The sequence below is a fragment of the Macrobrachium rosenbergii genome, chromosome 12, assembly GCF_040412425.1.
Source record: "Macrobrachium rosenbergii isolate ZJJX-2024 chromosome 12, ASM4041242v1, whole genome shotgun sequence".
Lineage (NCBI taxonomy): Eukaryota > Metazoa > Arthropoda > Malacostraca > Decapoda > Palaemonidae > Macrobrachium > Macrobrachium rosenbergii.
Window position 1 is genome coordinate 26,191,502 of NC_089752.1, and position 24,882 is coordinate 26,216,383.

At 36.9% G+C, this 24,882-nt stretch overlaps 1 protein-coding gene across 5 annotated transcripts in view; it reads right to left on the reverse strand.

Annotated features, from left to right (window-relative positions):
- Nucleotides 1-24,882, reverse strand: part of LOC136844456 (transmembrane protein 47) — a 450,890-nt gene that overhangs the window by 33,421 nt on the left and 392,587 nt on the right. Inside the window, exon 1 of one of the 5 annotated variants that reach the window (XM_067113710.1) lies at nucleotides 22,480-22,504. The exons of 3 other annotated variants lie outside the window; for them this stretch is intronic. The gene's annotated coding sequence lies outside the window, so the exon portion shown is untranslated. Of the gene's footprint in view, nucleotides 1-22,476; nucleotides 22,505-24,882 lie in introns of those variants that run through there. One more of the 5 variants, XM_067113709.1, reaches the window with a different exon arrangement.

Below are 24,882 nucleotides of genomic sequence, written 5' to 3' on the forward strand. Positions count from 1 at the left end.
ATTGTAAAAATCAGTGAAAGCGATTGCAGGAGGAGGACGTTAAGAGCAGATATGAGCAAGAGTAAAGTTATCATCCAAGTTAATAACGGTGATGGAAGAATGGAAGCTGCTGATTAATAAGCATTTGATAGAATGATAGAAAAGAGGTGAATCATACAATAAGTGAAGCAAAAAAGGTAGCAGGGTTTGTGCAAAACACTAGAAAAACACTCACTCTCTATGGAATCTAAAATAAGGTTGTGTGAAAGGATCGGTAAGCCAACTCTCTTTTGTGGACGAGAACTGTAAATGTTGGAAGTAAAAAAGACTGAGGCTCTTATGCTGAACTGTTTGAGTACCATATGTGGTGATGTGTAAAATATAAATGTGAAGGCAGACATGTAGAAGTGGTAAAAAGGGTAGAGTGCAGGTGAAATTATGTATCACATTGTTTCGAAATGACTTGCAATGAGGAGCACGTTCGGCAGGTTAAAGGAGTATAACTCCGGAGTGGTTGGAGGGGAGGAGGAGTGGAAGACCTGGGGGGAGGGTGCAGGGTACAGTGCAAGTTTTGAAAGAGGTATTGGAAGGGTATAGTATCAAGGAAGCACGAGGTAAAGGGAGGTTTAACTTCTGTGTAAACGTATGAAATCTTCTGCCCAGGGGATTAATCTACTATTCAGCAGTTAAAAGTATGAATTTGTCAGTTTTCGCTTTGTCGTTTTTAATGTTAGAGCAAACGGCTTAATGCTGAGAGAGAGAGAGAGAGAGAGAGAGAGAGAGAGAGAGAGAGAGAGAGAGAGAGAGAGAGAGAGAGACTCATATGTTAAAAGCAACCACACGAATCTATTAAAAGCTTCCAAGTAATAAACACGAAAATTATTTATAAGCTTTTCAATTGCTGCCACTATTAGGAACGTCATATAGAGCTAGTTTTCGAATGTAACCCTCCCAAGCGTAAAGAGCCAGTTTTAGAAGTCGAAAAAGGACAAATCCTTTTCATCAGAATCTTATCCCATGAAGAAATATATATATATATATATATATATATATATATATATATATATATATATATATGATATATAATATAAGCGGTAGCTGCTGGAATTTCACTTTCAATGCTCCTGACTTTTAATCTCCATACCTTCCCAGCAAGAAGAAAAAACATTGCCTCCTTACCGCCTCGTTTTCCTTTTAATGATATTAATTCCCTTGTTAAGAATTTCGAAAAATCATTATTTTTCTTTTGGACATATTATCCATTCGAATGTTCAGTGCGCTAGAGAGTTATAGAAACTAATTACATATTTGCTAATGAAATGCACGAATACGCTTCGTTTAAAATTCTGTAACTACATTCAAATGATCAGAGGGCAAAAACTATTTCAAGCTTCACTAACTATACAAAATCACATTGATGTTGTATTTTAGGGGGAAAAATCGAGAGGGCAAATGGTTTGCATAGTAGTCACGGATTTGCCATGGAAAATCTACAATTGCCAACACCATTCAAATAGAGAGAGAGAGAGAGAGAGAGAGAGAGAGAGAGAGAGAGAGAGAGAGAGAGAGAGAGAGAGAGAGAGAAAGTCGAAAATCTTTCCAACAACATATGCATTTCCAGGAGACTCTTAATGAGACCAAACACAGGATACAATTCCATGACCTACAACCTCGGCAACGATAAGAACAGAAGGATGAGATTACTATCAGCAGAATCTTACCGAGGCTTTCAGATGACCGTCAGCAACTCCCAAAGGTCAAAATTGGGGGTGATGACAACAATGCAGACCACAAGTTTGCCCAGAAGGTAATGCCCGAGGAGCCGGCCATTCAGGGGGAGGGTGGGATACGGAAGGGGGGCTCTAGATTGGAATGTGTGTGTGTGTGTGTGTGTGTGTGTGTGTGTGTGTGTGAGAGAGAGAGAGAGAGAGAGAGAGAGAGAGAGGGGGAGGGGCGCTGTGGCGCAAGCCATACCAAATAGGTCCAACAGTTTGTAACATAGTAACAAGCAAATAAATGGAGCCCAACACGATCTGGTAACGTAAACTTAATTCAGAGATGGCAAGAAAGGCTGATCGAAATTTGGTTGAATTTTTTTTTTTTACTGAGAGAGAGAGAGAGAGAGAGAGAGAGAGAGATAAGGGGGGTGGGGAGCGGGAATGTGAGTGAGCACGTATGTGTTCGAGCGAGCGCCAGAAGGAAACCAGAGGTGACCTTGGAGGGTAACTACCTAAGAGTCATCCACATCGTTCGCCGAATCCTCCAAAACGAGGAGGTGAAGGTCTAAACGTTACGATCTGTAATCGTCCATTATTAAGCGTGAATTTTTACGTCAAATGCTGGCTTTCCTGACAAGATGCTTTTAACGTCATACAGAAATTGTCTGAAAAATGTATTTTCCGAATAGTCCTGCGGAAACAATCATCAAAACTAACCCTCTTAAGAACAGAGTACATCCTCTTCTTATTACAATCGCCGTAATAATAGCCTGCGTTCAACACAGGAAGATGAAAAACTAAACCTTGAATCCTTAAGAAAGGAGGGAAGAAACAAACAAAAAAAATTTCGACTCGGCAACAGGAGATTCACTGGTCGGTGATACACTACACACCTGCATTTCCAGGATGTTAAATATTAGAACTATATCTTCCGTACACTTTCGTATAATAATAATAAAAAAAAACTTGAACTTGCGCAACGCGCACGTATTCTCAGGGCGTCTCAAAATAGGATATCAACAAAGGGCAAAGATCGCCAAGAAAAGAATAAGAGAAAAAATTTAAAAACAAAAACACCGATCAATGACCCAAACCCCTTCGCGCATAGTTTGTAACTAAAACGCCTAGTGTGGTTTCTTGAAGAACATCATTTCAACATTTTACTTGCGGGATGGAGACTGCTTATATATATTTATATATAAAAAGGAACATGGAGCAGCATTTCAGGAGATGGAGGAGGGAGGGGGGGGGGTCAGAGTAAAGGCGCAGAATGTTCGGTGGCGCAGGAACTCAAGGTTATGGACAGGAGAAGGAGGTGGAGATCTACCGTATATGAATCAGGTGGGGGTGGGTGGGAGAAGTTGCTGCTGGGGTCAATTAGATGAGGTGAGTCGACAGGGGTTGCCGTGGTGGAGTGGGGCGACAGAGGTTACGGAGATTCAATATAACGTGGGTGTTATAAGAATGGGTTACTGGGATAATCTAGGACGGCACGATTATGGGAACCATGGCGATAAAAAACACTAGCAATGATTCCGCTCAATACCCCTTGGGTCAAGGTGGCTTACAGGTTATTTTGTAGTGAAAAACCATACAGCTACAGGTTTGGAACAAAATGGTAAATTGCCAATCTGAGTTAGTTTTGATATTACGCAAACATTATATATATATATATATATATATATATATATATATATATATATATATATATATATATATATATATATATATATATATATATATATATATATATATATATGTGTGTGTGTGTGTGTGTGTGTGTGTGTGTATATAACTGAATCACGAAAATATGGAATGTGATAAATATAAATAAAGGCAAAATCCACGAAGGAAAGAGAAACACTGGCGTGCTGCGAGGCCTTTCGACTGCCGTCATTTACCCAGCAAAGTAAAGGACGACAGTGTTCATCCTTGGTTCAGCAGGATGAACACTAAAGCCAATAAACCTACAATGTGTCAAACTCATCATCAGTGACGTCGCTCCACGTTCACGTGCTGCAGGACTCATCTCTCATCAAGGCCCTCATACGCAAGGTCCACGGTTTAATCCAAACTCCTGCCTACCAGTCGACCCAGCTGTAAACAGGTACCAACTTATTTATTACCACCCATCTTCGAGACTAGAAGTCTTCACCTCTGTTGGAAAACTAGCTCTAATCTAGCACTCAGGGGCTCAAATGCGGGAACCGTCACAGTTCCGCTTCCAGTTACATGCGCACAGTCCTACCACATTTTTACTCGTGCTACTGGTTAAGAATTTGCACTGTTTCCGCTGAATTTCGATGCAACAAGGTTGCTCTTCTGTTTAAATTTTGGGAACGCAATTTCAATTCTATAATCTCATGAAAGATATAACACTTGGAAAAAATGTTCTATTTATGACGAAGATAATTAGGGCAACGAAAGGACCATTTTGGATTTGATAATACATATAAAATTCTTTTCTATCTCTTCTGTCTAGCTTGATTTCCAGTTATTTGTTTAGTAGACATTTCTCCTTACGGCTGCTGGACGATAAGAGCATAGCCAGGGAAACGGGTTGCACGCTGGCGTTCAACATACGTTTTTTGGAGATTGCCTTGTTGCATTTCCCTCTCTTTTGATGGAAAATAGGGGATGGTTTCTGTATGTCAGAACTTTCGTATTTCTTCATTAAAACTATGGTGTATAAAATAATACAAAAGACTGAAGGGAATTTCGTATTTCTTCATTAAAACTATGGTGCATAAAATAATATAAAAGACTGAAGGGAATTTCGTTTTTCTTCATTAAAACTATGGTGTATAAAATAATATAAAAGACTGAAGGGAATTTCGTATTTCTTCATTAAAACTATGGTGTATAAAATAATACAAAAGACTGAAGGGAAAATAAGTGTCAACGTAACATTTTCCTTAAGACTAACCTAAAACCTGTCTACATGTAAGTGCACCGGATTAGCGGATTATGGAAATACAAACAACGAAAATTAACAACGAGTGATCCTGGAATGACCTTCAGTAAGCAGGGCACTTCGGATATGAGAAATGAATATTTTTACCATAATTCTAATAAAGAATCACCTTCATAAATTTAATTACCAGAGATATCTCGTGAAATTCTCAGTGTTGTTAACATTGAGTTGGGTACCTCAGTGGTAAGAGAATAACTACTGTTCACAACATCCACAAAGTGACTGCCATTTGGTTTACCTACATCGATTTAACTGATGTCACCTCTGACACAGCCAGTACCCATAATTAGAAAGAATATGGCAAATAAAGTTTCAAAGTCGCTGAGGTATAATAATAAACTTTCACTTCTTCAGAATAATTGCACACTCAGTTCACCTGGGTTGGCCATGCAGTCTGGGCCAACAAATCAGAGGAGTAAATAAATACCAAAAAATATGAAGTTTTCCGTCATCCAGGAACCCTCTGAAGGAACACAGAACATAAACCAGAATAAGTAAATAAAATCGTGCTACCACATCTAATAGTGAAAACTGTTATCATTAACGCCATCAGTGTTAAGTAGGGGGACATCAGGCCTTGACTGTAATAGGCATGATAGTAACTAATAAACTAAATATTGGAAAAATTTCCTTGTAGCCAAGTTACTGAACTACACAAAGTGCAGTCCAGAAACAATTCTGCCATAATAGTTTCTTTGTAAACTAGTCACCAAATTCAGAATATGATTTTCGCCAACACGTTTAGGTGAAGATACCTCTTCTAGCAATTTAATTATTGGAGGTGGTTTAACATGTACTGGCACTGTGGTAAGAATTCCAGTCTTCAATTTAACTAACATTCAAAACTATAGTGTGTGAGAGAGAGAGAGAGAGAGAGAGAGAGAGAGAGAGAGAGAGAGAGAGAGAGAGAGAGAGAGAGAGAGAGAGAGCATTACTTGTAGTCTGCCTACCCTAAGTGGACTTATGCATTGTTCGTTGCTATAAAAAGCAATGATGTTACATCTGACTTCTGCATTCCATAGATGTCAGATTGCACCAAACTGCTCCCAGTGTTTGGATCGTTGAAATGACCAGTGGTAATGCATCTTGGCTTATTCTTGGTTTAAATACGTGTGCTGTTGTTTTGCGATGGCCGCAATGAAAATAAAGAATGATGCACAAGCAATTCTGGCCCTGTTATAATATAGAGAAGTGATTAAGAGATGCAAATAATAACAATTACAATCCCCTTCACAAAATTGTCACACCGCTTTAAATATCGCTTTTAATATATATATATATATATATATATATATATATATATATATATATATATATATATATATATATATATATATATATACATACATATATATATATAGATATAAATATAATACAATTTTTCTGGTCCTATGCAAAACTACGATAAATTGTCTTCCTAAAGATACTTAGTTTATTGCTATTTTTACCCATCCATTCTAGACCAAAACATATTACTCTCATTTTTTACAATATAGGTCCACTATTTGCAAATATGAAAAGTTACTTTATTGCTTCGGTTGCTTTTTTATCTGTAGCATGGGTCCGACGTAAAGGATGATTTCACCTCTACCCAACTTTCAGCTACATTTATTCATTCAAGAACACTTAACCTAACCAGGTTATGCACTTAATGGATATATGCAATAAATTGAAAATCATAAAAATTTTGCCGTCGTTTTTGACGACACGGGTATATTACTGTTTATGTACGTATGTGTATATATATATATATATATATATATATATATATATATATATATATATATATATATATATATATATAGAAATCATCAACACACAATCACGTGTGGAACAGAAATAAATTTCTGACTCACGTGTATATTGTATATATATATACTATATATATACAATATACACACACACATTATATATATATATATATATATATATATATATATATATATATATATATATATATATATATATATATATATATATATATATATATATATATATATACATACTAAATAAATCGGCTGGTGCAAACTTTTCAAGTGAAATTATAGTTAAAGCATTAACGAATGCCTCTGACTTGCATGAACCATAACAAAACCTCAATTACAAAACAAAGAACAGATATTAAAAACTTCTCATTTCTCTCTCTCTCTCTCTCTCTCTCTCTCTCTCTCTCTCTCTCTCTCTCTCTCTCTCTCTCTCTCTCTCTCTCTCTCTCTCTCTCTCTCTCTCTCTCCCAAGAGTGAGCGCAGATGTGTTTAAGAATAAGCTCGACAAATATCTAAGATGCATCCCAGACCATCCAAGATTGAAGATGCAAAATATACCGGAAGATGCATCAGCAATTCTCTGGTAGACATCAGAGGTGCCTCACACTGAGGGACCTGGGGCAACCCGAACGAACTGCAAGGTCTGTAAGGTAAGGTAAGGTCTCTTTCCGCATTTTCTGCTGCGACCCAGACCAGTCGACTTAATAACCAGGTACTTAATTTACTGCTTAAACGTAGATCGACAGAGCCCTTCTGGATTATCAGTGAAAGCGTCCATGCCGTTCCTTTCCTTTCCCGGTTCAACAACAGAGAGAGAGAGAGAGAGAGAGAGAGAGAGAGAGAGAGAGAGAGAGAGAGAGAGGTCCTCTTGGAACGGCCTCACCAAATATCGCTGGTTAACAGGAGTATCTGAAAGCACCACAAGGGATTGCAAGCAAGCTCCACACCACTTCCTGTAGCAGGGGGTGTGGAAAAAGGGTCAGAAGTAGGACGTTCTGTAAAAAGCCAGGTACTTACTCCGAGGCGGAGTGGCTCTTTCACGATCAACTCCACTGGGACTTCGGAACAACAACAACAGAGTAAACATGTTTGCACAACTCCCTTTGGAAAATCTGACCACGGTTAAAAGCGAGAACCAAGATTATTCCGAAGTTTTAAAGGAAAATACGATAACGGGGCTTTTAAATGAATAACAGGAGTATGTGACCAATGACGAAACAGATATGAAGTATCTACGAATCAAGGGGAGTTTTAAAACACGACAGGAATTGGTCTGATATCGAAAACAAACAATACGTCATGCCAATTAAACGTTAAGGTTACTTGTAGTTGTATTCCCAGGGTAAAATGTAGGAAAGGTTAATAAAAACACGGTAACAGCAGGAATTCAACATACAATTTGAGAGAGAGAGAGAGAGAGAGAGAGAGAGAGAGAGAGAGAGAGAGAGAGAGAGAGAGAGAGAGAAGCGGTTATTTCGGGAGGTGCCGATTTTCCGAAAAAAGCAAATATCAAATACATGTCATAGTTATAAAAAAATTGACATATAGAAAATGCAGTTCACGGCGATAAAAACAAGAAAGGAGTAACAAAATTCACACTTCATATGCCTTCCTTCAACCAAAAACAGTAAAATCCTCCATAACAGGTGATACAAAAGACAAACACAAGAGCCAGGGGCTACAACAAAAAAGTTTCCGGCATGACGCGTGACTCTCGAACACACACACACACACACACACAGAGGCCAAAAATGGTGGTGGTTTGGAGGGGCCTTTCAGCAATTCAGCTCAATGCAAGTGGTCCTCCAGAGCAGCGAGCTTTGTTCGCCACCCTGTTATTTTATGAGGTCACACTAACACTGCGTCTGGATGCTGTAGACGAGACCCAAGGATGGAAAGGGGAAAAAAGATAAAAATAAAAGCTATGACTTCATAATGGCGAAAAGTTGCTGGTCTGCAGATGCCGAACTCTCTCAACCAACATCCGGCGGCCTTGAGGAATTATTGATAAGCTGCTCAATTTCCGCAACTGCCTTAAATAGTGGGGAGACAGTTTCGGCGCACTGCGCAACTGCACACTTCAAGCCAAAATGCATCCATATTAGATTTTGAAGCACAGGCAGAAGTAGATGCAAAATCGTCCATGTTGTATGTACCATGGACGATTTTATACCTATTTACTTCACTATACTCAAGTAAACGGGGAAATTGTAACATCAGAATACCAACAAACTAAAAGCATTAGGAAAAGTTAAAAGGGAAATTATGACTTTGGAATACCAAAAAGTACTTGTGCAGTCCTTAATTAATACCATTCTAAGATAAACATGAAACCAAATGGGTTATGAAGCCAAAAGCATATACTGGATGTACTGACAGATTGAAGAATTTTTACTTTATATTTTTAACGAGTATGAAGAGCGACCACCTTCAATGCAGAAGAATGACACTGGATAAGGGAGACGATTACTCTATGTCACGGGAACAATTTCCTCCCGCTCGCTGTAAAGGGTTGCCAGACAGCCATCTAAAAATAAGGATTACCTTTCTGTATCAGAAAAATGACTAGATTTTTGCTCATGACAAGAAAATTGTACTATGATATGTTGTGCTTAACAATAAAATACCTTGAGATATTTTCACATTTTTTTCATTGTAATACTTTTAAAACTTGCAAATTATTAAGAATGACCTGATGATCACACTTCAGTCATTAAACTTTCATGATTCATCACAAAATGGTAACTTATGAACTATAAAACAGGCGGCAGCATTGAAAAAGAATGCAACCTACCTGGTTACCATCCTAATTACAAATGAGGTAAATTATACAATTTGTAAGAACCTTCCAGTAACAAAGTACAGATTTTGCCAACTGCAAAATGGATAAACAGCGGAAAAGTCAAACAATACTATGGGTATTACTGAGGACCCTTTGATTTTTTGCCAATATAGTGTGTACCTCCAATTAACACTGCATCGAAAAACAATTTCCATCCTAAAATTTAATAAACTGGACCCATGAAAGCTTTATAAAATTATTCTTGTTTCTCACCAATACTGACATGACAAGTGTTGAAAAAAGATGTTCTTAAACTTTGAAGAAATAGCAACTAATGCCGCATTCAAGTTAATTCTACGTTGGTATTAATGCTGAATAAATGAAAATTTTAAAGTGGACTTTTTACCACATATGGTGGGCAAAAAGCCCAAAGGGAAGGGCCTTTTATCCAGAAAAACATTCTATATAGTGCTACACAAATGATCAATTTATTAAAAACAAAACTCTTGCCACTAGCAATTCATTCCACATTAACAATGCTACTCAGAAATCGTTGCCAAAAGATATCTCGATTAAATGGCACTAAATCAGTTGCTATGCAACCATTAACAGCCTTTACAATGAAAGCCATATTGCATAATGCAGTTGCAAATATCCCTGCAACTTCATGTTGCTGATTCGTCTTCCTACATTTGCAACCACCCAAACATCTGTGTTACTCTACGGTAGGCAGCGCTCAGGGATTTGAGATACCTCGCTAGAGTACATTTGGTGTGTGTGTATAATGGGGCGGTCAACTTATTACAATGATGCCAGTCTGTCTTGCACAATCAAAAGTTGTTAGTGTTTTGTGACATAGTGTCCGTCTCAATTACAACGTGTTCGTCCTGTTGAGAAAGCTTAACCTGTGACGCAAACTACTGTACTTGAGCCATTCTAGGAAACTGTAAGCATCAGTGCACCCATTGCTGTGCATCAGACTGGGCTACCATTCGTTAATGACAGTGACACCATCTTTCGGTTAAATAAGAGCACTGGAGGAATGAATGTCCCACATGCTTTCAGTGAACATAAAAATGACGTCTGATCTCGTTCACTACTGCTAATACGTCCAACCATTCTGGGTCTCAATATTGCTATAACAATAATGAGCTTCTACACGTTTGTGATTATAGATTTTATCTGCATCTCAAAAATTCCTTGCCTAAGTTACTGTCCACTAAAATGTGACTAATTATCTTGAAAAGGAAAGCCATAAGATAAAAAAAACTCATCTGGTCTCTATTTCAAGAAAGCCATAAGATAAAAAAAAAAAACTCATCTGGTCTCTATTTCAAGAAAGCCATAAGATAAAAAAAAAAAACTCAGCTGGTCTCTATTTCAAGAAAGCCACAAGATAAAAAAAAAAAACTCAGCTGGTCTCTATTTCAAGAAAGCCATAAGATAAAAAAAAAAAAAACTCAGCTGGTCTCTATTTCAGGAAAGCCATAAGATAAAAAAAAACTCAGCTGGTCTCTATTGTGGGTTTCTTTTCACAATGAATGTAATAAATACTTCCCAGTCATTTTAGAATCTACGTAAACGATGCGGAACCAACAACTCTATAAATTTATAAACCATACAGGACTTAATTTCTTGTGTCTGGGTGACGAACATCTTCAATTTTCCATTAAACTCCGGCCTAAAATGCCCAAGTTGATTAATAGCTGTTGTGTAACTCATCAAAGTCATTTTCATTTTTGATTTTTAATGGTTTGAAGGGCAGTCCCGAGAGCATTTTTCCACATGAGATATTAACTGTTCCCTCCGATAACGGTGTGGTCTGATGAATCTGCAGTGTCAGAACATATGAGCAATATTTGTAAAGCGCTGTTTCCATTTAAAAATGGGGTAAAAAAAAACTATTATAGGGCCCCTTGCCTCACAGACTGAGGGGTCTTTTACCAAGGAGGGTAGATGGTGCAGCAATCCTGACCATGTAAGTGGATAAAAATACAAATAAATCCACGAATGCCCTGGGAGGTCCCTTATACACAGTGGTTCATCACCCTCCCCTATCCAGCAGTCCACGTATCAATGACTGTTTCTCCCTTTCCGACTTGAATCATTTAAATTAGTACGGAGAAACTTTGGGGCCAGAAAATTTCATTTTTAAAATCATATTATCAGTAATGATGGAAGGCATACAGATTATAAATACCGCATACGCATGATACACGGTCAAGGATATTTGTCTCTTCTGCAATCCATAGAAACTCACCTCCCTCTTTCTCTCTCACCGAGTGTACACGGTGTTCAAGTCTTTCCTTCTGTTGCAAACCTTTGAATTCCAGTAATTTCATTTTGTATTTTACGACATACCAAACAAGTTTATCCATAAGACAAAAATGAGATTAACTTGGGGAGTGAAAAAGTTGATTAAAAGCCTTACTCAGGCAACCGTTTCAAGGCGTGTGACGTCATATATACCAGCACTTCCATATTCACTAAAACATACCTCCCCTTTTTTTCACTACAGATTGATTATATTATAAAGGACGATTATTACAGTGGCAAATAAAGAAAAATTGCTTGGTAGTGCAATGGTAAGAGAGCTCAACTCAAAAATTGAGGAACAGGGCTCGAATCTCGAAGCAGATGAGAAGGGACGAATGTACTTAGCTGTTAGTCGACTGTGATGAGCCGCCGCAAGGGTGTTATAAAAGGGGGAAACGAGAAAAACACTAAAAGAGAGTGTTCACCGCCCGTCAAAATTACCATCAAAACAGAAGGGACTTAGGTAATCCTCACCCGAATGGGTTGGAACCATTCAAAGACTCTCTCTCTCTCTCTCTCTCTCTCTCTCTCTCTCTCTCTCTCTCTCTCTCAAAACAAAAGCAATCTATCGAGAAAAAGTATCTGCACAGCAAGTCATCGTCTACATTTGTATACATTAACTTATATTCTTATAAATCAGGCTAAAACACTGAAGATAAATTAAGAATTTATCGCGTCATACAGAAAGAAATATCGCAAGTTCAATGCTGAATAAACACACGTTGTAAACACGAATGACATAATACAACAAGTAACCAGCTTTCATAAACAAACAAAATTCCATCAAACAAAAACAAAAGGGCTGTCAGAGGCTCTTCAGTAAAATTCTCATCTCTTCTCGACTCTCCCCTTTCCTTTCCTTCTATCAGGAAAAAGCAAGAACTGCTCTCCTGCTGATGACTATTCGCATCGTGCAAACAGGGCGCGTGCGCACACACACACACACACACACACACACACACACATATATATATATATATATATATATATATATATATATATATATATATACATATACATATACATTTCTGACTCACGTCAGGATCGAACCCAGGTCTTTCAGGTGGAAGGCAAGGGCGCTATCCACTAGGTCATACAAGTCTGGGTTCGATCCCGACGTGAGTCAGAAATTTATTTCTGTTCCACACGTGATTGTGTGTTGATTATTTCTATATATATATATATATATATATATATATATATATATATATATATATATATATATATATATAATTATACTATTACATATAAGAAACATCGTCGTTCACGAAACGCATTTTGGCAGTCTCATTTCCAACCTGCCACAAACCATCAAACAAAACAAAATGCCCCTGGACCAGCCCATCCCCTCCAGCATGTTTCCCACCCCTAACCCCTACCCACACCACAAACGTTTCCTCTCCTGGCATAAAAACCCGTGCGGGGGGGAGTGGAAAAAGATCAAGAAAGCAGAGGCGAAAAATTGCATAAGATGAGACGATGCGCCATTTTTCAATTCCTCCTTTTGATACTGTTTGATCAAGTGGAAAACATTTTTGAATGGGTATGTCAGGTCGGGTATTCCAGAATCAATCTCTCTCTCTTCACACGAGGAAGGAAAACAAGCGACGATTGGGCAGAGGAGCATTTGCATGTCTTACGTCACATTACATTTCCTAAAGACGACAGGCCGAGGCTTTCTTTGAATGGCACCACAATGGCAGCGTCAAAAAGAAAAGACGCATAACAGAGAGAGAGAGAGAGAGAGAGAGAGAGAGAGAGAGGATATCTCTCCCAGACCTTGCGTAACTACTATCAATATTAATGTGCATCTATTTGCTCCAGTTCCGTTACCTCTAGATACCGATATCCGCTACTTTTGGATTCCGTCGATCGGAGATCAATTTCAATATCTTGGGTCCGACGCTTAAATCCCACCAGCCCCAACCCTTTAATCCCGGCCAACCGGCGCCCCTTCCCTTCCCTGCCCTTCCCGAGAATTCAAGAAGGAACTTTCCTCCCCGCTCCCCAAATTCCCCCAACCACCCCTCTGAATCCATCCCAAGAGGATTGGGGACTCCCACCAACTCTTATCTTTAGTATCCATTTCGAAATCATTTCATACTTCGCTTCTGCTCCATGCGACATGCAAAATTATTTCTGTCAGTACTTCTTTACTATACCAAACTGCTAAATATATATATATATATATATATATATATATATATATATATATATATATATATATATATATATATATATATATATATATATATATATATATATATATATAATCGCAATTGTCACGCATAGCTAAAGGTGATATTGCATCGAATATAAACAAAAACCATAGAATTATGAAAAAACAATTATTTGGCTTGGCTCATAACTACAATGACGATAAATGATAAACAGGTTCTTGTTCTGAATGTAGGTAACGGGCAAGGATCTTTAAGGGAGAGAGATCACAAGACCTTGGGAAAAAACAGATGGATAAAGAGTTCCATATCTTCGATGGATGACTGACCTCAATTCTCAAAACAGTTTGGCATTCTGAAACTCAGTTAAACAAGATTAAAAAGATGATTTCAAACTAGTTGTCTCATCAGTCTGCCCATTTCACTCAATCCGGATATACATTTAACTCTGTTTTGAGGAAATTTAAAATGCTTCAAAGAAATGTACTACCTCGGCTATGATTATTAATAAGAAATTTTTCATTATTGGGTGTTAAACCACTCTGATGACATATACATGATTTAAAATAAAAGAATCGTTTGATTTATAATCTTTACAGAATGATAAAAAATTTATGGTACTCAAATTAGGTGCCTTCAAGAATTACAAACCTATCTTACGTTATCATGTTTTTTTTCGCCAACACAATCTTCAAATTTCCTGCATGTAACAGCTTACATCTCTGAATCACCTACATACACAATATATATATATATATATATATATATATATATATATATATATATATATATATATATATATATATATATATATATATATATATATATATATATATATATATATATATATATATATATATATATAATACAGGGTGCAGCATAAGTAACGCCCTTTTTAATTTTATATCTTATAATGTATATTTTCTTTATTATTTTCTTTAATTAATTTGCTAAATCTCCATTTTTTCAGATAGTTCATACAACCAAGGAACAGAGAGTAAAAGCAATTCAATTGTACTATCTATCAAAACAATAAAAATGGTGCTGAAACCGCAAGATTGTTATCAGCTGGATTTAACCTCCCAAGGCCAGGTGCAAAGCCGAAATATCACAAGCTTGATTAGAAAATTTGAACCCACAGGAAGTGTAACTGATGCTCAAAGAGCAGGTAGGCCAGTTGTTGCAACAAGCTTAGAAAAGTCCAATGAACTACAAGAAACGTTGCTGAGTTCTCCTCAAAAATCCAGTAGGCGTCTTTTTGCAGAGTTAGCAATTAGTATTTGTACTGAACATTATTAAACCGAATAAGCATTATATTAATTTTGTTAATATATTATATTAATCTATTAACCTGTGGCAATACATTTATGTTCGAAAAAATAAAGGATAAGCAAAAAGGCTTTAATTTTGTTTCACTTAAACAAAGGGCGTTACTTATGCCGTACCCGTATATATATATATATATATATATATATATATATATATATATATATATATATATATATATATATATATATATATATGCTACAAATGTCGCTTAATATCGAAATTCACGCTACCTCGGTATATCTCCGTTGGAGAATTGTCGCCGGGGAATTTATATAAGTGATAAATGAATTGGAATCGTGGGGACACGAACCCGCGACGAAAGCCTATTCAGCGACTCCAGTTGACGTAAACCATTGAGCCATGAATTGATCACTTATATAAATTCCCCTTCGGCGACAATTCTCCAACGGAGATATACCGAGGTAGCGTGAATTTCGATATTAAGCGACATTTGTAGCTTCATGATTGTATATAAATCACGGTGTGATAAAAAAATTTATATATATATATATATATATATATATATATATATATATATATATATATATATATATATATATATATATCGTATATGCTTATCACTAATTTTGCGCTTGACTTTTTATACTTTCAAATAGTAGGACAAAAGTAACCTATTAATACTGAATTCATTTACTCGTTGTAATAACCTGCACCTGAAGGAAATTATAAGGTGCACTTATGTACTGTACTGAATAGCTCCCTTTAGGTTCACATCATTCCCAGGTTATATTGAATTCGATAATAATGGCTTATTTTTGACCTAATATCTGAAAAGGTTGCGAGGGAAATCGAGAAATATGTTCAACGTTGACCCAAAATAGACGAAAGCATCTTAGGATCACTGCAGAACTTACAGCGTACACCTACAGGGGGCACGTATGATGACCTTTCAGGGATCTGAGGAATAACGTATTCCGTAATAACTAAATTATCACACCAGCGTGGACGTGAATTAAACATGCATGCACGCATGCTCGTGTGCATTAATATATACACACACACACACACACACACACACACATATATATATATATATATATATATATATATATATATATACATATACATATACATACACACACACATATACACACACACACACATTATAATATATATATATATATATATATATATATATATATATATATAATATATATATATATATATATATATATATATATATATATATATATATATATATTATAATCTTCAAACACACACACACATATATAAATATATCATCTCCAAAAGTGTGAAAATGTTTACACACAAAAGCACACACAGCTTTGAAACTAACCTTTGTTTTTATCCATGAGCAAGCAAGCAAACTACAGCAAACATTTTCGACTTTATAGAAAAATGGAGAGAGAGAGAGAGAGAGAGAGAGAGAGAGAGAGAGAGAGAGAGAGAGAGAGAGAGAGAGAGAGAGAGAGAGAGGATGTGAGCGAGACGGGCAATCCCGTCAAGCAAAATAAAAGACTTGCCGGTGAGTTTGAGAGCGTCGTAAAAAACTATGATCACTCCGGAGGAAGTACATCCACTGGGAGGATATAAATCGCAACAGGAAGGGAGGATCCGTACACGCGAACACTTACCTAATGACGTATCTTTACTCTAGAATGACAACGTCCTTGACACTGTCATAAGACATTTACAGCTAACTCCTAGTTCAAATTTGATTAATCATATGAAGTTGGGGATAAAACTATACCAACCATGACCACAAGTCTAGGCACTCTGCCGGGACTAAATTACCAGAGTTAACGGTCTGTATCGCCTGTGAAGTCTCCTCTACTCTCCGAACAGAAAAAAAAAAATAAAAAGTTGAGACACCCTGAACCGACTGACAAAAGCACGTAACTCGATACCTCAAAACGAGCTGCAATTTCTCTTTTACATTTAAATTCTTCAACCAAATCACTGACTTAAAATTCTTCGACTGTCATGGGACTCAGTTGAAGAGTTTGGTCTTTGACCTCACATCTGATGACAATCAGCGGATAATTTTAGGAAATTGATCATTTTTTTTTATATATATATTCATAAGAAAATTTTGCAACAGATGTCGGCTGGAATTAGATGGGAAGGAATGCCCACGTCCATAATTATATAGCCTAGCTAAGTCTGGTAGACAAGGAGGAAAACTTTAGAAAACAAAGTTTGTCAGCTTCTTGAATGATCAAGGATTACAGGAAGTGAGAGCAAACGGTAGCTGTTTAAAAAATTTGCTCTTCTATTCATAAAAATTACGAAAAATGACATTTTTATCATCTTATAGGGAACACAGTTTTTATTCCTAAATACCAACAAAACGTTTTTCATTATTATTAATTATTATCAAAATAACTTACACTTCACTATGGTGACGGGGTTGAATTACGAAAGACAAGAGATGAATTTTCACCATGAAGCTTCCTTTCTTTGCAAGCGAAGCAATCAATACAATATAACTCTTCATGGGGCAGCAGTCTTCAAAAGCAATAATGAAATATCCCCTCATACTTTACGACTATCAATCAACTACTTATTTAATATCGGAAAAAGCTTTACTTTAGGGTTGCACACTTCTCCAGTGTTAGTTTTACAAATTGGCTTCCACCGCCTCTCAACTTTGGCCCAAGAGCAACTTCGATATCTGGCAAGCATAACCTGACTGGTACGTTACATCTGATAGACATGTTTGAGAAACTAAAATCTCAACATCTTTTCGGGTCGTTATACACACAGACGATAAATAATTTGAAGCCACCCAGCCACATTTACGCAAAAGCTAAGTCGTTGAATGCGCGTTTAAATGCGCCGAGAATAGTAATTTGTACACCCAAGATTTAACATTCATAGGAAGAAAAACAAGGACATTTTGTCGTGGTTCCCTCCACCCCACCCCCTAACACAAAAAAAAAAAAAACTGTAAAAGTCAAGGCCAACAATTTTAACCAAAAAATCAAATTTATGCTGAACCACGTTTGCCAATTGCCAAGTTTCTCAATTACGGAAACAGCCGAAACTTCAAGGGTACAGGAATAAGCACAGGAATAAGAAACTTTTCAAGAACAAAACTGCATTCATAATTTTCAAAATGAAAAGACGGCTACAAAGTAACATGTTGCCTCAAAAACTTATGATCGCTATCAGCGGCGAGGTAAACGAGCCAACAACAAAGTATAAAATGTTCATTTCCCAGTTCCTTTTCACCCACCACGCTCTTGAGGGTTTTCCATGGATAAACAAGTGAGCACCGTCACCGCACAGAAAACGTAAAGGCCGATTCAAGGAAGTTTGTGAATAAACACTATTCTTGGAACTTCGAAGGAGGAGCTCAAAAAAAAACTTTTTTTTTTTTGTCACAAAGCTTCCAATACGAATTAAAACTCATGAAAGCTTGTTGGACCAGACTCCCAGATATTCATAGTACTACTGGCCCCATATTATTAAAATAATCGCCATTAGCTTACAGAGAATGAAAGAAATATTAACTAAATCTTTTTTGGAGATTTCATGTTTAACGCATGAAGGGAAATTTACCTTTCTTAAATTTGTAATTTAGATAATATAAACTTTTATAACAACACCAAACGTAGTCAAATATGACACGAGAATAAATAAATATATGTATGCACAGGCACGCCACTAGTATAACACCGCACTGCCAAAGCCTACTAATAAATTTTGAATAATTTAGCGTACAGCAAGCAGTGACCACAAAGACAAACATGGTCGGGACTTTAAACTAATGAATTTCATATCTGCAGAAAATATGAAACTAAAAGTACTCTCTCTGTTGAAAAGATTAGGTCTATTAAAGTGTCTCAATTTCCAGTTATTGATGCCATGGAGGTTCTAAGGCCATGATGAAATTTATCGGGGATCTATTTGTGATGGACCAGGGCACAGTTATGACATGGCAAGTCAAACATTCTTCGAAAAGGAAAAATAAAAGACTAGGCGATTTCCATTTTCATTCACTCTCTCGAGAGAGAGAGAGAGAGAGAGAGAGAGAGAGAGAGAGAGAGAGAGAGAGAGAGAGAGAGAGAGAGAGCACTACTAATGCAAAGCAGAAAGCCAAAATAAATAACAAAAAAATGACACTATCCTGGCGTAATTTCCAAGTTGAAAATAATAGCGGTGAAAACAAGTTAATCCTGTTCCTCCAGGTTTCAAATCACCTATACAATAACCAAAGATTATGTATATTACCACCTGTCTAAAACTGATTCCTTTATTTCCATACATAAAAAATTTGGGAGATTTGGCAGCGGTGTGCAGGTGCCGAGGAATCATTTTAACTCGTCAAACAAAGCACTGATATAAAATACACACCACTAATTGCCCAAATTAAGTTTCAAAAGAGCAAGATGAGACCCATTTACAACCTACAAAAATATGCTTCCCACAGAAATAAAAGGTGATCATATCCAAAACAGATAAATACGATGTGGTACTCAAAAAGTATCGGGGCTGGAAATTCAAAATCCTATGGGAAGAATTAAAATACGCACTCAACAAAACATATCCGTTCTCTGCAAAGGCAGTTGTCAAAAATGTTGTGGAGTAAATTTGTCACATAAAAAATGCGTTTTCATTTCCCCTTCAATCTCAAAAGGCCTTTGCTTATAAGTAGCCAACAAGTACCTTATTAAAGGCATAAGGAAACGCCAAGACTTTCTCCCACCAGATAACACCACGAACGAGGTGATTAGCCCATTCTGGTAATCCGATAGCCCTGTCCAGGGTTGAACGGAGCTAGTTAGAGATGCGCTTCACCCTCTCAGCAATATCCATCAAGGGTTACCTTTACTACTACCATGCAATTGCCTTTTCAACAGAAAAGCATACAAAACAAAAACTCGTAACATAACAAAAGTAAAATGCACAACTACTCAGACTTTGACAGGAAGGTACCGCACTGTACAGCAAAAAAAAAAAAAACCTAGAACTACCGAAACGTAAAATGACGTGACTGTCGAGAGGTAGAGCAAGCATATATATATATATATATATATATATATATATATATATATATATATATATATATATATATACACACATATATATATACACTGGGAATGACCAAAAACTTAGTCCTACCAACGACTGCTCAGGAGTTATAAGACGGCAAATAAAAGATTCCTAAAAAAATAAAAAAAAAAATAAAAAAACCCGCAGAATTGACATAGTCACTGACGATATTAGACAATTTCAAATGGAAATAGCTGAAAGTGCTCCCCTAAGGTTGTATGCTTAACAAGCAAAGCGTCAACTGATTAACCCTACAAATTGTTGCAACATCAATATTTTTTAAGAAGCCTCCCCACGCTCTCAGAAATCTAAGAAACACTGCATACCGTCCGTGGCATTTTACAATTTATCAAGGATTCCGAACCAATCAGTACTTACTTACGTAATCATAACATAAAAAATTCATTATACACACACACACACACACACACACACACACACATATATATATATATATATATATATATATATATATATATATATATATATATATATATATATATCAACATTAAGTCATTTCCTAAAAGAATTAACTACAAAGGAAAAACAACCAAAATCACGTTTTTACAGCCGAATGCATGAAACCTTGCGCAGAAACCTACCACAACTTCAGCTCTTCACACACCTCAGACTCATCAGCTTGGTGTCGAACTTCCCTGCAGACATTACACACTTCACTATCATCTTGCAGGCACTCTCGCCCTTCCTGGATATTAATGGCAGTTTCTTTCCTATACCTCTAAACGCGCCATCTATCCAGCCCCATCTAAAAGTCTTCTCCTACACCCTCCTGATTATTCCAAATTAAAGACTTCTTTCGTCGACCTCTAGTCTTCCATTATTTCAACATAACCTTATATATATATATATATATATATATATATATATATATATATATATATATATACACACACATATATATATATATATATATATATATATATATATATATATATATATATATATATATATATATATATATATATATATATATTATATACACACACACAAACACACACACACACACACACACACATATATATATATATATATATATATATATATATATATATATATATATATACATATATATTGTTTATATAAAATGTGAATAGGCACAGGTTGCGTAAGTATATTTATTCATGCCTTCACATATAACGACTTGCGCATACTGTGTTTGTATAAAATGCCAAAATGAAATTATTATTACAAAGCCAACGGTCAGAATATTACAAATTTTCCTACACAACACTTTAACAATTACGTCAGGAATAACACTGACTCATATTAAATTAAAACATAGCTTCCTTCTCACTTTAAGAAATGTACCATTTTATGAATGCATTTGTAGTATATGGTAACGTATTCTGATACATGTACGCAGCGTACCCAAAAGCACTCGATGTTAAAATTCCTTCACATTCTGTCAAGTAGCCATCGATTCGACGCAGACCCCTCTAAGTTACATGACAGACATAAATACTGTTTAAGGTCATCTTTCATCAGGCACATGTCCAATACGGCCAGTTCTTCAGAAACAATTTCGAAAATGATTATCGGGTGACTTATAATATTCAAATGTGCCAACGGTTTTATTAAACATAGGTGGAAGTCGACGTTTCTGGAGGCCTCATTAATACAGTATACAGATCTAAAGATCTCAAAGTGAACGCAAGCAGCAATAAAAGTAAACACACAAACATGCAAGCACAAATACTCATGTATAATACACACACACACGTATTATTATATATATATATATATATATATATATATATATATATATATATATATATATTATATATATATATATATATTAAAATGGTAGATAATTGTGCATGACACCGCTGACAGTAACTATATTCGTAAAATATCCGTGTGTACGCATAGAAACTATCAGACGTTCAAAAACAAGCGTCTCGGATTTCCTAAAGAGGTCAACAGGAATCAATGTAATGAGATGAAGAAACGGGAGCCCAGAGATGCTTGATGTTTCTTGCAGCAGGCCCATCCATCCTTCCCGATGCTGAGAGCAAAATCGCTCCGGCCCTTACAACAACCCTCTGACGTTGTCACAATTTTATCTATAAATAACAAACCCTCTCGACGGACAAGTCACAGGTGTACAAAGAGGCCAGGGAGTAGTAGGAGGGGGATAATCAAGAGTTCAGGCCAAGAAATCTCCTCCGCTTCCCCCCTTAGGTGATAAAAAAATTTTTTTTTTAAAGAGATGACATTAATACGGGATATGGCGTAATAACGTTGTTCCTATTACACCTGCTGTCGAGGGCTGGCAAGGACAGGAAGGGGGGAGGCCTTCCATCACAAACACCTGTGCTAAGCACCACGCAGCGAGAAGCACCACTTGAATCAAATACTCGGGGAAACCACACACCACCTCTGACGGCGACAACCGCACTACTGCCCCGCTGCATCAACCAGGCAGGCACCAGCCGGGCTCAGCAAAAGGACCCCAGACTCACTCCAGGGGCCCAAGCCACACCAACCAATCCCCACCTAACCACCTGCCTCGCCCCTACCAATAACATTCCCCCTTCCCCCTTTTTTTCCTGGAACCTTCCCTCAACATGTCGTTATAGTTTTCACTAAAAATGTTTTTTTTTTCACGTTATTGTCGTAAACACTAAAAAGTTTATATTTTCATATTCAGATTAGATCTAACCAAACATGGATATTCTAATTTCTGCTTTCGTAAATATAACGTCAAAACGCATCCAAATGTTGACTGAGTATCACGATGTTAATCACGCTATTCTAAATTAATTCAATTATATGAATTATCCCAAGGGCCACATTTGGACCTATTATACTCTATTTCACTAACACATTGGGGAAAATCAAATAATGGCACAAGTTTGTGTTGTTGTTATTCTATACCATTCTACATGGTCATGACACTTTTCATACAAACCAAAAGAGGAACATAATACATACAATATTATTTTACACAATAATAACAAAAGACAAAAGCAACTGTACAACTGAGGACCAGGGGTTTTTCGCAACAAATTTAATCCAGTGGATAAAACCAAATCTATTATAGGAATGATCTGCTTTTCTAATAGATACATTTTCTTCTTCATACTGGAAGATGATCAGAGCCCCCTTTCTTTAGTGCAAACAAAGATATAGAGAGAGAGAGAGAGAGAGAGAGAGAGAGAGAGAGAGAGAGAGAGAGAGAGAGAGAGACTCTTAATGATGTAAAATAAAATAAAATTCATTAAAGCATGTGGTATATCAGCAGCACGAGCACTTTGCACAACCATAGCCACGGGAATATCAAGACATCGCTCCATGAATTTGTATTCCTAGAACAACGAAGAGAACGCAAAGACTATGGTTACAAACTAGGTAGAAAGGAGAGCCATAGTGATCGAGATTTCAGGTGGAAGCATTTAACCTATCCAGTCCAGCTAAAACTTTCTCTCTCTCTCTCTCTCTCTCTCTATCTGTCTGTCTGGTATGGAAAAGGACAGAATATATTCAGGAGCACACTAAATCCAGATGGGAGACGAGGCACTGCAACCCAACGCATGCAGTTCCAAAAATAGCTCGCAGACGCATATGAATTGACCCAAGTGTCAGAGGTTTGGCTAAATTATTCGCTGGCTCAAAGAAAACTCTATTCTGAATAACGTATTTAATGCTTTTACTTTCTTAACCACAATGCCCTCAGGTGAAGTACCTATAAAAAAAAAGATTATTTTCAGTTGGTTACCTTTGTCTTTAGAATTATTAGGTAACTAATTACCATAATCTCTCTCTCTCTTTCTCTACTGTTCATGCACGCCTACAGAGCAATATTGAAGCTGGCAGTTTTGGTGAAGCACGAGAGAAGAGGGCGGGGCGCCGGGATTAGGCGAATGAGTGAGAGAGGTTTAGTGGAGTTTAAAGCTACTTTAACCTCCAAAACTGATCTTCCGGTGACATTGCCCTGTCCCGCCACTGATCAGTAAAGGATCGAGTCAGTTTCTCTCTCTCTCTCTCTCTCTCTCTCTCTCTCTCTCTCTCTCTCTCTCTCAATACACATAGGCATTAACCCACATGTACCACAATACTCATGATTTACACACTCAACACAAAACTCCTTCATATGATTTAAAATCCGATAAACAATAGCTTGTTTTTCGATAACCTACATGTCGTTAATCAACCAGTGAGACTTACCAGTATCCTAAGGGTTAAAAGCAAAAAGGGACAAGCCTTGAGGGGATCACACCTCGGAACAGGAAAAGGCTGTACTGATGTAGTTCTGTAGGTGCCGCAAGTGCTTCTCAGAGACTTCCCGAATGCATAAAACCTGAAAGGTACCCCCTAAGGGCTTCTGTTCTCGTGTTTGGGCAAGATCTCCACTTACTATTCTCCTCGACAGATTGAGAGTCCAGTGCTTTCCCGTCTCTATAACGGCTTGGCTCTGACTTAGCCTGAATTTTCATGGACTCCGCTAATTCTGCCAGTGTTACTTTCGGCACTGCTTTCGCGAACTTCTGTTGATTGTATGCTGCCACCACTTCCTCGGCTTCTTTGCACTTGCCAGGTTTCGCGTGCCTACGGTTGGTTTGAAAGTCGAAAAAACGAGATTAAACAGGGTTCACAGGTCTTTCAAGACATTCACTTTTAGAATGTGAGACTCCACCTTCCTCAGTGTTCCCTGAATTGTGCAGCTGTTCTGGTCTCGAACTCATCATAGCTGAATAACTTTTATATTCATAAAAGAGAAGACCATTCTTAAAAGTACATCAACAATCAAGCATGGGGTTATTTATTACACTTGAAACAA